This window comes from Mesocricetus auratus, unplaced genomic scaffold, assembly GCF_017639785.1.
Source record: "Mesocricetus auratus isolate SY011 unplaced genomic scaffold, BCM_Maur_2.0 Super-Scaffold_15014, whole genome shotgun sequence".
Classification (NCBI taxonomy): Eukaryota; Metazoa; Chordata; class Mammalia; order Rodentia; family Cricetidae; genus Mesocricetus; species Mesocricetus auratus.
Window position 1 is genome coordinate 31,661,468 of NW_024429186.1, and position 15,805 is coordinate 31,677,272.

The 15,805-nt window shown below is 48.2% G+C and overlaps 1 long non-coding RNA gene across 1 annotated transcript; it reads right to left on the reverse strand.

Moving 5' to 3' along the window:
* Nucleotides 1-385: 385 nt before the first annotated feature.
* LOC121139464 lies at nt 386-7,529 on the reverse strand. The gene is made up of 2 exons (XR_005876421.1): nt 7,284-7,529; nt 386-1,724 (listed from the first exon to the last, which is right to left on the reverse strand). It is a non-coding gene; the product is annotated as an uncharacterized LOC121139464 (long non-coding RNA).
* Nucleotides 7,530-15,805: the final 8,276 nt, after the last annotated feature.

Below are 15,805 nucleotides of genomic sequence, written 5' to 3' on the forward strand. Positions count from 1 at the left end.
AGGCCACAGTGCTGTGTCTCTAAGTGGTCCTTCGTTGTTTTGCTTTATTTTCTGAGGTCTAGAAATCAACCCCAGAGCCTTATGCATGTTACATCAGAGCTAAACCACTGAGCTACATTCCCCAGCCCTGGTGGTCCCCAGCTTTTAACCAACGAAACTGTTTTGTCTATGCACACTTCACAAATGTGAAACATACAATGGTCACACACTTTTTTAGTTCCTTTTTTTTTTTGTATAGTGTTCTGTCTGCATTTACACCTGCAGGCCAGAAGAGGGCACCAGATCTCACTACAGATGGTTGTGAGCCACCATGTGGTTGCTGGGAATTGAACTCAGGAACTCTGGAAGAACACTAACCTCTGAGCCATTTCTCCAGCCCCTTTCGTTCATTTTTTTAAAGATGTATTTATGCATATATGCCTAGGCATGCGGGGCCTACAGAAGCCAGAAGAGGGTGTCAGGACCAGTGAACCCGGCAGTTAGTTATACACGACTGTGAGCCTTCCTGTGGGTGCTGGGAACTGAATGCAGGTCCTCCGTGAGTGCAGCCAGGACTGTCAGCAGCTGAGCCCCTCGGTCTTCTTAAAAACAAGTTGTTGTTGTCATCATTGTGTGTACAAAATGTGCCACTGCATGGGTGTGGAAGTCAAAGACCAGTTTGGGGATTGGGTCTCCCTTCCACCATGGGTTTTGAGGGTCTAATTCGGGTTGCTATGGTTTTTGCCAACAGTACTTTTACTCACAGAACCAGGTCACCACCTCTCTTTTACACTCTAAATAATCATCAGATTTCTCAGGGTTGCATGTAGCCATGCAGCCTTGGCTGGCTTGCCTTGGCTTGTGCTAAATGAAGGAGTGTGGGTTTCTTAGCCAACACAGTATCACACGGTTAACATGATCTCCAACCACAAAATGAGAACAATTCTGTCGTTTCTCCCAATGTGATCTCGAGGCACAATATGATCCCTGAAACACCAATGATAAAAGGAATAGAAGACCACAGAATTAGACACCATTCTGACCAAGCATAGTGGTACACACCTGCTATCCCAACTGAGGTTGGTGAGTTCCAGGCCATCCTGGGCTATATAATCGGACCCTATCTCTAAAACAAGCAAACAAAAATGGGTCAGGGAGTGTAACTGGCTTGTCTTAAGCAGTCAATGCAACAAACTTGCTGAGAAGAAGAAAGAGGGGCTAGGAGGTGGCATACTTAATACAGTGCTTGCCACACAAGTGGGAGGACCTGAGTTTGGATCCCCGGGACCCGAGGAAAAGTCCAGTGCTGTGTCACGCGTCCATAGCCCTGATCTGGGAGTATAGAGGAAGGCATACCTGGAGCACACTGGCCAGACAGTCTAGACAAATGAATGAGCTGCAAGTTTGGTGAGAGACCCTGCCTTAGAATCTATGATGGAGAGTAATTGAGCTAGGCCCCTGATGTCAACCTCTGGCTTCCATGTTTGCCTGCACACACCCAGACAAGCACACACACACACACACACCACACAAACACAGTTTTAAGGGGGGTGAGATGAATAGATCTCTGTGTGTTCCAGGCCAGTCAGAGCTACATAGTAACACAGCGAGAGCCTGTCATAGAGGAAGAAGACGAGAACGAGGATGAGGAGGACAGGCTGGTGTAGGACAAGCTGGTGGGTCTTTCTGTGCCTCCATTTTCTTCATCCATAACAGGAAACATGCTCAAAGTAGCAACTGTAGAGCTGTGGAGACAAGTGAGTTACTTCACGTGAAACAAGGGACGCCCTGCTCAGGTCAGAAGTAAGTGCTGGCCACTGCAGTGCGTGATCCAGAGTCACACAAGCCACTCACCATACAAGTCTCCCTCACTTACACAACCACCCCACGCATTCACACACCCACACACCCCACACACTCACCCCACATACACACACCCCACACACTCACCCCACATACACACACCCCACACACCCCGTACAAGTCTCCCTCACTTACACAACCACCCCACGCATTCACACACCCACATAAACACACATACCCACACACTCACCCCACATACACACACCCCACACACTCACCTCACATACACACACCCCACACACTCACCCCACATACACACACCCCACACACTCACCCCACATACACACATCCCACACACCCCGTACAAGTCTCCCTCACTTACACAACCACCCCACGCATTCACATACCCACACACCCCACACACCCCACATACACACACCCCACACACCCCGTACAAGTCTCCCCCACTTACACAACCACCCCACGCATTCACACACCCACATAAACACACATACCCACACACTCACCCCACATACACCCACCCCACACATTCACCCCACATATACACACCCCACACACTCACCCCACATACACCCACCCCACACATTCACCCCACATACACACACCCCACACACTCACCCCACATACACACACCCCACGCATTCACCCCACATACACACACCCCACACACCCCGTACAAGTCTCCCTCACTTACACAACCACCCCACACATTCTCATACCCACACACCCACACACCCCACACACTCACCCCACACACTCACCCCACACACTCCGTACAAGTCTCCCCCACTTACACAACCACCCCACGCATTCACACACCCACACACCCCACACACTCACCCCACATACACACACCCCACACATTCACCCCACATACACACACCCCACACATTCACCCCACATACACACACCCCACACATTCACCCCACATACACACACCCCACACACCCCGTACAAGTCTCCCCCACTTACACAACCACCCCACGCATTCACATACCCACACACCCACACACTCACCCCACATACACACACCCCACACATTCACCCCACATACACACACCCCACACACTCACCCCACATACACACACCCCACACACCCCGTACAAGTCTCCCTCACTTACACAACCACCCCACGCATTCACACACCCACATAAATACACATACCCACACACTCACCCCACATACACACACCCCACACATTCACCCCACATACACACACCCCACATACACCCACCCCACGCATTCACCCCACATACACACACCCCACACACTCACCCCACATACACACACCCCACACATTCACATACCCACATACCCCACACACTCACCCCACATACACACACCCCACACACCCCGTACAAGTCTCCCTCACTTACACAACCACCCCACGCATTCACATACACACACCCCACACACTCACCCCACATACACACACCCCACACACCCCGTACAAGTCTCCCTCACTTACACAACCACCCCACGCATTCACATACCCACACACCCCACACATTCACCCCACATACACACACCCCACATACACCCACCCCACACATTCACACACCCACATAAACACACATACCCACACACTCACCCCACATACACACACCCCACGCATTCACCCCACATACACACACCCCACATACACCAACCCCACACACTCACCCCACATACACACACCCCACACACCCCGTACAAGTCTCCCCCACTTACACAACCACCCCACACATTCTCATACCCACACACCCACACACCCCACACACTCACCCCACACACTCCGTACAAGTCTCCCCCACTTACACAACCACCCCACGCATTCACATACCCACATAAACACACATACCCACACACTCACCCCACATACACCCACCCCACGCATTCACCCCACATACACCCACCCCACGCATTCACCCCACATACACACACCCCACACACTCACCCCACATACACACACCCCACACACTCACCCCACATACACACACCCCACACACCCCGTACAAGTCTCCCCCACTTACACAACCACCCCACGCATTCACATACCCACATAAACACACATACCCACACACTCACCCCACATACACCCACCCCACGCATTCACCCCACATATACCCACCCCACGCATTCACCCCACATACACACACCCCACACACTCACCCCACATACACACACCCCACACACCCCACACACCCCGTACAAGTCTCCCTCACTTACACAACCACCCCACACACTCACCCACATACACACATCCCACACACCCCGTACAAGTCTCCCTCACTTACACAGCTCACCCACCCACATCCACACATCCACACATCACACACACACACATACAGACATCACACACACATCACACACACACACATCCACACATCACACACACACACATCCGCACATCTCACACACACACACATCACACACACACATACATACACACACACATACACACATCACACACACATACACACACACCCCACACACCCTGTACAAGTCTCCCTCACTTACACAGCTCACCCACCCACATCCACACATCCACACATCACACACACACACACATCTCACACACACACACATATCACACATTACACACACACACATCCACACATCACACACACACATATCACACATTACACACACACACACACACACACACACACACACACACACACACGGCACAGCCAAGCTTGTTTCACATGCTATACACTGTGTACTTCCTGGCTTTGTCAACGTTAAAGCCAAATGCTCCCTTGCTCGTTGCCTTCCCCACTGTCCCCACTAAATGTCACTGTGACCTCACGCAGTGACATGCTAGAGCAACTTAGAGACCGTCCTAATTGCTCCCACAACATGGTACTCATTATCCATTTCCTTTCACAGCTTTCTCTCAATGGTAGCTCTTTCCCCAGCACACAGATGTTTAGGAACAGATCTTAAGTTGGACAGGCTTGAGTTCCAATCCTGACACTGCTGTTCCAGCTGTGGGTATGTGGGTGAGCCACTCAACTTCTCTGGCTAGGACACTATCCTGATGAAAAGGATCCGGAAATAAAGACCACAGAGACCAAATAAGTAAACACAACTCTCCTGGGGTGTGGTGGCGTATGCCTGGAGTCTGGGGGCTTGGGAGAAACTGAGACAGGATGATAGCCAGGGTGAAGCCAGCCTAAGCTACACAGTGAGACCCATTCTCAAAGAAAAAGGAAACAAAACACTATGAGTCTCATGCTGTTTCTACCTTTAAAAATCCCCCCTTTCATGGTTTTAAGAATTAAAAGACAGAGCCGGGCATTGGTGGCGCACGCCTTTAATCCCAGCACTCGGGAGGCAGAGGCAGGTGGATCTCTGTGAGTTCGAGGCCAGCCTGGTCTACAAAGCGAGTTCCAGGACAGCTTCCAAGACAATACAGAGAAACCCTGTCTCAAAAAACCAAAAAAAAAAAAAAAAAAAAAAAAAAAAAAAGAATTAAAAGGCAGGCTGCACACTTCCCTAGGGAGAGCTTGGCGTGTGAGAATGCTTGCGGATACAATTGTGTTCGGTAAGTGCATTATTGGCTCTCATTGGCATTTCTTTAAACCAGAGAAGTTGCCTCGCATAAATCATTCATAGTTAACAGAACTCTGCCATGTGTCTCGGCTGGAGCTGAACATCTCTCTTCTAGGTTCCATGACCTTCCACCCGCTCTGTGTTGTAACCGGGCCGTTTCCCTTCGTGAAGTTTGAGAGGTGATATTGTGACATTGTTTCATTTAGTTTCATTTCCTCCTTAATAGGCAAGCTTAACCTGTTTCTCAATTTAGCCAGAGAAAAGGAAGAAGAATTTTGAGGGTACCGTTGGACCCCCCACCTCCTGATCCAGAGACGCGGCCTAGCTTCTCTCCTCCTTAGCCCAGGCCTTGTCCCTTCTTCCCGGTTCTCAAAGCAGGTCTTTTCAGTTCCCTCCCTTCCTGTCAGCCTTTCCTGTCAACTCGCCCTTAGCACTGGAGGCACAAACACCAAGCCTTGAGATGAACTCAGGTGATGGTGCTATCTGTTCACTAAGTGTTTTCAGTGGGTGTAAGGGGGCACTAATTCTCCCTCCAGGACCCCATAGTATCAGGGAGCAGGGTGGCCTGAGCATCAGTCTAAAGAACAGCTGCCCCTGCCTGGCTGGGTGTAGTTCGGTGGAGAATGCCTAAGCTTAACACCAAGAGAAAAAAAAAGGGGGGGGGGAAGAATGCCTTGTCTGCAGGGCAATGGGAATCTCTTTAGGACGCCATGTTTTCATTGTGGCAAAATACACATACACTGAAGCTTACCATCTAAACTCATTTTGGTAGCTTTTACAGGGTATTGAACCTAAGGTGTGCTATATGCTTGGTAAGTACTCGTCTACAGAGCCCTTACCCTCCTTTTGGTTTTGTTTATTTCATTTCGCTTGTTTGTTTGAGTCAGGGTCTCACTGGCTAACCTGGAACTCCCTATGCAGACCAGGTTAGCCTCGAACTTGCAGAGATACTGCCTCTGCCTCCCAAGTACTGGAATTAAAGGCGTGAGCCGCCACGCCCAGCTGCACGTGCACAGCTCAGCGGCATTAAGCACATCGTGCTATTGTGTAATCATCACCGCTGTCCACCTCCAGAGCAAACACAAACCCCACACTCGTTAAGCACTGACTTCCCCACCCACAGATGGTCCCTAACCCCCTTCTACATCTTCGGATGTGACCCTTGAGAAGCCTTGTGAGAGTGAAGTGGTGGCATGCTTGTCCCTTTGAATGACAAATACTTTTGTAGCAAGATGTTTACAGGAAGCGCTGGTTTTGATTGACAGTCTGCAGGGGCCAGTCTCATTTTTGTCCTAAAGTAACCTTTACCTACTCAAAAGATCATTCACTGAATTTGCAATAAGAATAATTAATAATAATAGTAATTAATGTGTATACTGGGCATAATGGCTCACCAGCCAGCACTTGGGAGTAGAGGCGGGAGGGTGGTAGGTCCAAGGCCAGCCTCTGCTACATATAATAAGTCCCAGGCTAGCTTAGGCAACACAGAGGGCCTTGTCTCAAATAACCACATACATACATACATACATACATACATACATACATACATGTGACAGACAGACATCTGAAGGGCATAAGGTATCCTGCATTCTAACTCTGAGATTCTGAACTCCAGTTTTCTCTCCCTCTAATGGTGTGTGTGTAGGGCTGCTTTTGTTGTTGTTTAAAAAAAATTGTGGAAGCTGAAGAGATGGCTCAGCAGTTAAGAGCACTGGTTGCTCTTCCAGAAGTCCTGAGTTCAATTCCCAACAACCACATGGTGGCTCACAACCTTCTATAGTGGGATCCGGTGCCCTCTGCTGGCATAAAGTCCTACATGCAGACAGAGCACTCATACATAAAATAAATATATAAATATTTTTTAAAATTGTGCTCACACACACATATACGTGCACCTGTACACACACATACACACACACACACACACACACACACACACACACCTGTGATCTACTTCAGTTCATCTTTTGCCCAGAAAGCCAGCAAATGCTTTCTGCCAGGACCGCCTTCCAGCTTCTCCACGGGCCTCCTCCTTGATCCAGTCACCACTTCTAGCTTTCCTGACAGCCGCTCTCAAACTCCTGCCCCAGGCTTCTCTCCAGCTCCTGTGCAAAGAAGGTGCGCTCTCCAAACGCTGCAAAGCCCTCTCTGTATTATCTGTTAAAGAAACCCAGGCTCCCCTGGACACCAGCACCGCCTCCTCTGCTTCCCCTCGAAGAACAGGCTCAGCTGTCTGCTGGTAAATGAACAAATTATCACCCAGGCAACAGCCTGGCCTGCAGCCAGATGACGCCAAGCCTGATGCTCCTCCCAGCCTCACCCAAGTCTCACTCAAAAGCTCAATTGCGTCTGCAAGGCTTTCTTTTGCTTGTCAGCTTGCAATAGTGCTTTTGTCAATTGGCTGCAGCAGGGCTGAGGTCAGAAACCCTGGATCCGGGAAGGCAGCTCCCTGCCTGGGCAGGAATTTTTTTGGCACCCTGGGGTGTTTCCCCATCATTGTAATAATGTCTAGAAGAGCCCAGTGTGATGACACATGCTAACCCTTGGGCAAAGTGGAAGCCACAAAAACAGCGGGGCATCAGATTAACTCTGCAAGCTCCGGCCCCACACCCCGCTTCAACCCAATGCCCTACTTACTACCAAAGCTGTGTGGGCTTCAAGGATGCCACACGCATGACTAAATGCCAGCCTGCTGTTTAATACAACTAAAGAAGTGTGTCAGAATTTGGAGAAGGGAATGATGGGTACCAAAGGCTGAAGACGGGGTGATGAACTCTGGCCAACGGGAATTGAGTGAGAGCAAACAAAGAACAGGAAGCTTGAGTGTGTGGTTGCGTAGGACAAAGACTAGAGAGAACAGTGATGTATTGTGGGCCTGGGGATGTAGCTCAGTGGGGTCACTCCCCAGCATTGCAAAAAAAAAAACTCTTTAATGTATAGCAACAATAAGAATGCATGATACATTTCAAGAAGCTAGAAGAACTTTGAGGGTTTTTATCATTAAGAAGCAATCAGTGAGGCTGGCTAGACAACTCAGCAACTAAGGGTGCTTGCTACCAACCCTGACAACCCAAGTTCAATCCCCAGAACAGTCCTCCATGCACAAGGCGGCTGCAGAGACCAGGGTTCCTGTCAATCCTTGTCTCGCTGAAGAGCGCCCTCTGCTGGTACTATTTCTCCAGGCAGGCACCTCCTACCATCTGAAGGGATTTGAGGCATTCTAAGGGACCTGGTCCTAGGATGATGTCCGAATAGACACAAGTTCCCCCACCGATGTTGCATTGACAGCCGTTTGACCATCCTGCATCTCTAAAGCATCAAGGAAAGCCGCAAAATGTCTGCCTTAGTGAGGACTTGGGGAGTCCATAGCTCATGGAAATGAAGACCCCACACACACAAAACACTGACTTAAGCCCAATTCCTCATCCTGCCCCCGACCCTCTGCTTGAGTCCCTTCCATCCTGGGGTGCCTCCTGGACAAGCTGTTCTTGTCCACACATACGAACGCTTGCGGTCCCCAAGGTTTTCCCCTGGTGATTTATGTCATTACCCTTTCTTCAAAATCATCTCCTAGGCCCCTCCTCCCCAAGACCAGCCAGCCTCCCCAGTATCGTGCCCAGCAGTCAATCTGCATATGAAAGACCCACAAAACACTCCTAGGAAACCATGATGACCTGTTACACAGAGGATTTAGCCAAGGGTTCAGGTCTCTAATCTGCCACCTACTAGTCATGTGATAAGAGGAAAGTGATGTCATCATGTCAGTTCACAGAGATCAGGGGTGCTCTACAGCTCACAGGACATGTGGGGGGCATGGGACACACAAGAAGCCTCACCCCATCCTGGGTCTTAGCTGCTTAGATGACAGAATGTGATCATGCTCACAAAGTAGTGGTGTACTCAGAGCCTAAAACAGCCCTGGGCCTGTTGCAGACAAGCATAACCTGTGTAAAGAGTGAGGACTCTTTTCAGGAATGTACCCAAATGTTTTCATTTCTCTTAAAAATCACAACAACAACAAAAAAGCCCAACTTTCAGATTATAAAAATATTTAACATGCCGGGCGGTGGTGGCGCACGCCTTTAATCCCAGCGCTCGGGAGGCAGAGGCAGGTGGATCTCTGTGAGTTCGAGACCAGCCTGGTCTACAAGAGCCTCCAAAGCCACAGAGAACCCCTGTCTCGAAAAACAAACAAACAAAAAAATTAACGTAAGGTTCGTGTGGTAGTTTGAATGTCATGGCCCCATAAGCTCACAGGGAGTGGCACTGTCAGGTGTGGCCTTGTTGGAGGAAGTGTGTCACTGTGAAGGTGGGCTTTGAGGTCTCACATATGCTCAAGTCACACCCAGTGTCTCAGTTCCTGTGGGATCCATATGTAGCTCCTTCTCCAGCACCGTGCCTTCTGCATGCGCCATGTCCCACCACGACCATAATGGACTGAACCTCTGGCGCTGTCAGCCACCCAACTGGATGTTTCCCTTTGTAAGAGCTGCAACGATCATCTTCAGTGGCTGCTGTGTCTCTTCACAGCGACAGAAGCCCTTACTAAGACAACTGGCAAGATGGCTCCTACGTGAAGCACTTGTTACACAAGCCCTGTGACCTGTTTTTGATCTCATGTTCAGAGGGAGAGAGAAAACTACTCCACAAAAATGTTCTCCAAAAAAAAAATGTCCTCCGAATTCCACATGTGCCCAATGGCATGAACACCCGTACGCTAGTAATAACAGTAATAATAATGATGATGATGAATAAATTAAGGGAAAATTTTGTATACAGCATTAACATTTTCCTCTTTACAGTAATGCAAACATAAACTATAATTTAAACAATCAAATGTTTTTTGAGAAGAGTATTGTACCCAAGTCACAAAGATCCCCAGAGACCACCAGGAAGACAGACCCATCAAACTGCAAAAGCAAGCTTTTATTGATTGTTCATCTAACCATGACAGGGACCCTGTCTGGCTAACTGACACAGCAGCCTCCAGAGGGAGCGAAGTTCCCTGTCTACTGCTAGGTTTTAAAGACAGAAGTTGCAGGATTACATCAGTAGGTACCTGTTGGTTTCTTGATTGGTTGACATTTGGGAACAATTAGGAGAATTTCTCAAAGTCATATTTTGGCATGAAATACCTGTGTGCCAATTATTCTCATTGGTTGGTGCTGAGAGGGAACATTCTGTGGTTTCTATGGCTTTGTAGTGTTACTTGCAGGTGGCCTGTTGTTCATAGACACCAATAGTTTTTAGGACTATATCCTGGAGACTACAGGGGAGGTTTTGGTCTCCCCTGGAGTTTCTTTAGTGGCCAAACAGTTCCCAGGAACCAATCATCTAGGAGGCTGGGGGGGGGCGGTCCTGGAGTTTCTTTGTGTTCAGTTTTGGCCCTAGGCTCCAGGAGGCCAAAGGATCTGGAGTTTCCTTGTGTCAGAGGCCTACATGTCTTTTCTGTAGCCTGTCATGGCTGCTAAAGCTAGGGGCTGAGGGAGGGTCTGGTCTCTTTATTTCTAAATTATTAGAAGTGAAGGCTTTGAGCTTAGCTTACCCCTTTCAAAGACTAATAGGAACAGTTGATACAAAAGACAGATCTATATCACCCTCATCAGGGAGATGCCCCTCTAGACTCTGCTATTCCTAAAATCTAGAGATTGAGTCAATACCTCAGCCCTGTGCTGGCAGAATTCCTTAAGTAATTAATATGTTTTCAAAAACAAAAATTCAGGCAGTGGTGGTTCACACCTTTAATCCCAACACTCAGGAGGCAGAGGCAGGCAGATCTCTGTGAGTTTGAGGCCAGCCTGGTCTACAGAGTTCCGGAGCAGCCAGGGCTACACAAAGAAACCCTGTCTTTTAAAATTTTCTATATTTGAACAAAGGAGAGTCTTTCTAACAGTCGGCACTAGCAAGATTGGCTATCCATGTACAAAGAATGAAGCTGGACCTTCTCCAACACTCGTACAAGGTTAATTCAAAATGGGGTTCTGAGTGTAACACAGTGGAAACATGTTTTCACCATTTGTAAGGCCCTGGATTCCATTCCCAGCATCATAAGGAAAAAAGAAAATCCAGCCCACGGCAGGACAAAGACTTAAATTTAAAACCTAAAACTACAGAAGCAAGCTTGAAGCAAAAGTTAACGTTGGGCTGGGCATGCTGGTGCAAGCCTTTAGACCCCAGCATTCGGGAGGCAGGTGGATCCCTGGGTTGGAGGCCAGTCTCGTCTACAGAGTGAGTTCCAGGACAGCCAGAGCTACACAGAGAAACCCTGTGCAAAAATAAAAAGACACTCTTAGGGTATATGTGTTGCTCATTAGCAGCGTGTTTGCCAAGCTGTGCCAGGTCCTGGGTTTGGTCCCTGTCATTAGAGAGAGAGGGGAAATGTCAGCAAAGGGAAATAATAACATATTGAATGGGAGAAAATATGTGAAAATCACATATGTATTTGACAAATGATCAACATCTAGAATATATAAAGAACTAATTAAAAATAAAGAACCAAAAGTCATGCAACCCAGTTCAAAAAAGAGAGGCAAAGAAGACCAGGGGTGTGACCCAACAGGTTTGCCCAGCCTGTGCCAGGCTCTGGGTATTAATTTTCAGCCACAGAAAACAAAACAACAACAATGAAAACATAACAATGAGAAATGGGCAAAAAACTGAATGGAGATGTCTCCAAACAAAAACACGGACGGTCAATAAGCCTGTGAAGAGATGCTCAGCGTCACTAGGCACCAGGGAATTTCGACTCAACTGTGACGACTCAAATCCATCCAAACGCTACCAGGGAGTCCCCTGAGGCCTTAAGATGGTGACCCTGCAGGAGCTATAGAAGGCAGCGTGGTCGTTCCTCAAAAGACAAAACAAAATAAAAACAATATATGATTCAGCAATTCTGCTTCTGGATGTACGCTCAAACAACCTGGGGCAGATCCCATACTGTGCACCTGGGTGAGTGAATATCTGCATCTTTCACAAGTGGGAAAAAAATGAAGCAACCTGTGTCCATCAACAACAGAAATAAGATGGTCAGCAGGGCGTTGGTGGCTGGCGCACGCCTTTAATCCCAGCACTCGGGAGGTAGAGGCAGGCAGATCTCTGTGAGTTCGAGACCAGCCTGGTCTACAAGAGCCTCCAAAGCCACAGAGAAACCCTGTCTCGAAAAAAAAAATTAAAAAAGAAAGAAAGAAGATAGTCAATACTATTTGTGCACCACGAATTTTTTACATGGGGAAAAAAAAGTAGGACAGCTAAATAAAGTAGTGCCAGCAGAGGAAGGGCCCCACGAAAGTCATAATGCATTCCTAACTAGAAAAACTTACAACATTTAAAAGGGGTCGTGAAAGCCGGGCGTTGGTGGCGCACGCCTTTAATCCCAGCACTTGGGAGGCAGAGGCAGGCGGATCTCTGTGAGTTCAAGACCAGCCTGGTCTACAAGAGCTAGTTCCAGGACAGCCTCCAAAGCCACAGAGAAACCCTGTCTCGAAAAACCAAAAAAAAAAAAAAAAAAAAAAAAAAAGGGGGGGTCGTGCAGTGAAAAACAGCAGGGGCAGCCAGAGAGAAGACTCAGTAGCTGAGAGTAGTTTCCAGCCCCAGAACTCCTCGGTTCTGGGAATTCCTTCCATCTCTGGATGGCAGAGGTCTTTAACAGGGTGAGCTTTTTCCGTCAAGAATGTTGTCTTTGTCATACCCAGGAGTGACCACAAGAGGGCGCAGCGACTCAATAGTAAAGTAGAAATCGCAGCCTGGTGGCATAAGCCGCTGGAGCAAATGATGCTGGAGCTGGCTAAGATTCTCCCACAGGTCCCCGCTGCAATCAGTTTCTTAGTCAGCTGGTATCCATCAAAATAGAATTAAAGCTCTTCTGAGGGAGGGGGGCATTTTATGTTACATTTTATGGGTTACAAGTGAACCGGCTTGTTCTCTTTCGGTAAACGCCCGTTGGATACCTACAGCACCCTGGCTTTCTGTGATACAATAGGGAACTAGAACAGATTTTTTTTCCTGCCCACAGGGAGTTTCCAGGTTAGCACCATACTGCGGGAGGATCCTGAGGCTATCCGAGAGGGAGCAGAGCCCTGGGCGGCTGGTTTATAGGGAATAGTCTGGAAGACCAGGCTAAGGCAGTGAACTTTAAACTGAGGGATGTCTACTAGGAGTTGGCTGGGAGAACAGTAGGAGTTCCGGGCAGGGAAACAGAATGTGCAAAGTTCACACAGCAGGGAGGAGCAGGGTGCACTCAAGGAACTGAAAGATAGGTCCAGCGTGAGACAGGAGGAGGCCAAGAGGAAACAGAACCCACCAGGCTCCAGAGCCAAGGGTCTGACATGCTGGCCCGCCCCGACCTATGGAGGTGGCCTCTCAGGGTCCCAGGTCACTGTGTCACTCTGTGGACACATTTTCCCGGTCTGTTAAGTTTCCATCTCTCTGGCACCTGCCCTGTCGTCTGCTCAAGCTTCTGTCTCCTCCAAGCTTACCTTCTACCCCTGAACCCTCCTAACGACCCCACCCACTGAAGCCTCACACACTCTAAAACGGAGGCGAAGGTTAGCTTGGCCCCTGTGGCAACATGACCCACACATTTATGAAGTGTTCCATATTTGTTAAAGATTTGTCTTGAATTATGTGTGTGGACTTGTATGTCCAGGCAGCTTCTCACCCTGAAAAAGAACAAACAAGCTAGAAATTGGGAACCTTTTCCAAGTACACACCGTGCCAAGTATCTACATTATAAAATTTTTTCAGCAAATCCTCAAAACAACTGTTTTAGAGCCAAGAATGATAGCACAGATCTGTATTTCCAGCATGCCAGAGGCAGGAGGATCACCCCAAGTTTAAAACCAGCCTGTCCTGGAACTCACTCTGTAGACCAGGCTGGCCTGGAACTCACAGAGATCCACCTGCCTCTGCCTCCCAAGCGCTGGGATTAAAGGCGTGCGCCACTATGTCAAGGCTTGAACTATATTTCCAATGCTTTTTTTTGTTTTGTTTTTGTTTTTAAGAGTAACATGGCCAGGCAGTGGCAGGGGGTGTCTCTTCAAGAGCAAAACTGTGAATAAGTAAACCTCCCTACTGGCAAAACTTAACTGCATGTTGTATACCTCAAATGGGGGCATGGCGGCGGGCACCTATAATCTTAGCACCCAAGAGGCTGAAGCAGAGAGTCTGGATAGAGCCTCCCTCCTTGAGGTGAACTCAGGCTAACACCAGGATATATTGAAAACTTTGACATCATTTTTGTTGAGATCTTGCTATGGAACTCAGGCTAGCCTCAAATTCACTGAGGACTGCATGCTTAGTCCCTGAATGTGATTTTTTGTTTGTTTGATTGATTTTTTTTTTTGAGATAGGGTTTCCCTGTGGCTTTGGAGGCTGTCCTGGAACTCGCTCTTGTAGACCAGGCTGGTCTCGAACTCACAGGGATCCACCTGCCTCTGCCTCCCGAGGGCTGGGATTAAAGGCATGCACCACCAACGCCTGGCTCTGAATGTGATTTTTTAAATTCATTTATTATGTATATAATCTTCTGCCTGCATGCCAGCAGAGGGCATCAGAGCTCATCCAAGATGGGTATAAGCCACCATGTGGTTGCTGGGAATTGAACTCAGGACCTTTGGAAGAACAGTCAGTGCTCTTAACTGCTGAGACATCTCTCCAGCCCCCTGAATGTGATTTAAAACAACATTTTTCTGCACCTGCGCTTTGACTGTCTTGGGGTCAGATGTAGAATTTTCTGTTGATGGCCTAGGTGTTTCCTTTTTTTCTTTTTTCTTTTTTCTTTTTCTTATGAAACTTGGGCTGACTTCAGACTTACTGTGGTCCTCTTCCTGTCTCCACCTCCCCAATTCTGAGATTTCAGGCACTGCCTGTGCCATCACACCTGGTTTAATGCAGAGTTGGGTTCAAGCCCAGAACTAGAAAAGAAAGGAAGGAGGGAGGGAGGGAGGGAGGGAGGGAGGGAGGGAGGGAGGGAGGGAATGGAGGAAAAAAACCCCAAAGCCTTCAAGTGTGCATTGGAAAGGTATAGTGAAAACTGTTGGCAGTGGTTGTCCTTGTGAAAGGACTACATTTTTAATTTTCTCTATATATTCACTATCTGAATTTTCAAAGTTTTTTTTAAAACAGGAATATCTATTTCTTCTGGAAAGAAAGAGCAAAGCAAATTATGCTGTCACCTACTAAAAATACCACTCTGCTGGGAACATTTTAAAACATCTCCTTTTTACAAAAGTAGTCCGTGCTCACCACAAACAAAGAGAAAATAGTCACGAAGTATAGACGTGCAGAGACAACCCGAGTCCTGCCTCCCCAGGCACAACCTGTCTGTCTGCACCCTTGTGGCTTTGCAAGCTGGGCTTTTGCTTTTGATTTGTTTTGTTTTGTGGGTTTATCTGTTTGTTTGCTTGCTTGTTTTCTTCTGAGCTGGTTCTCACAGAGCTACTGTGGGGCCTGCTCGCCAGGGCTCACC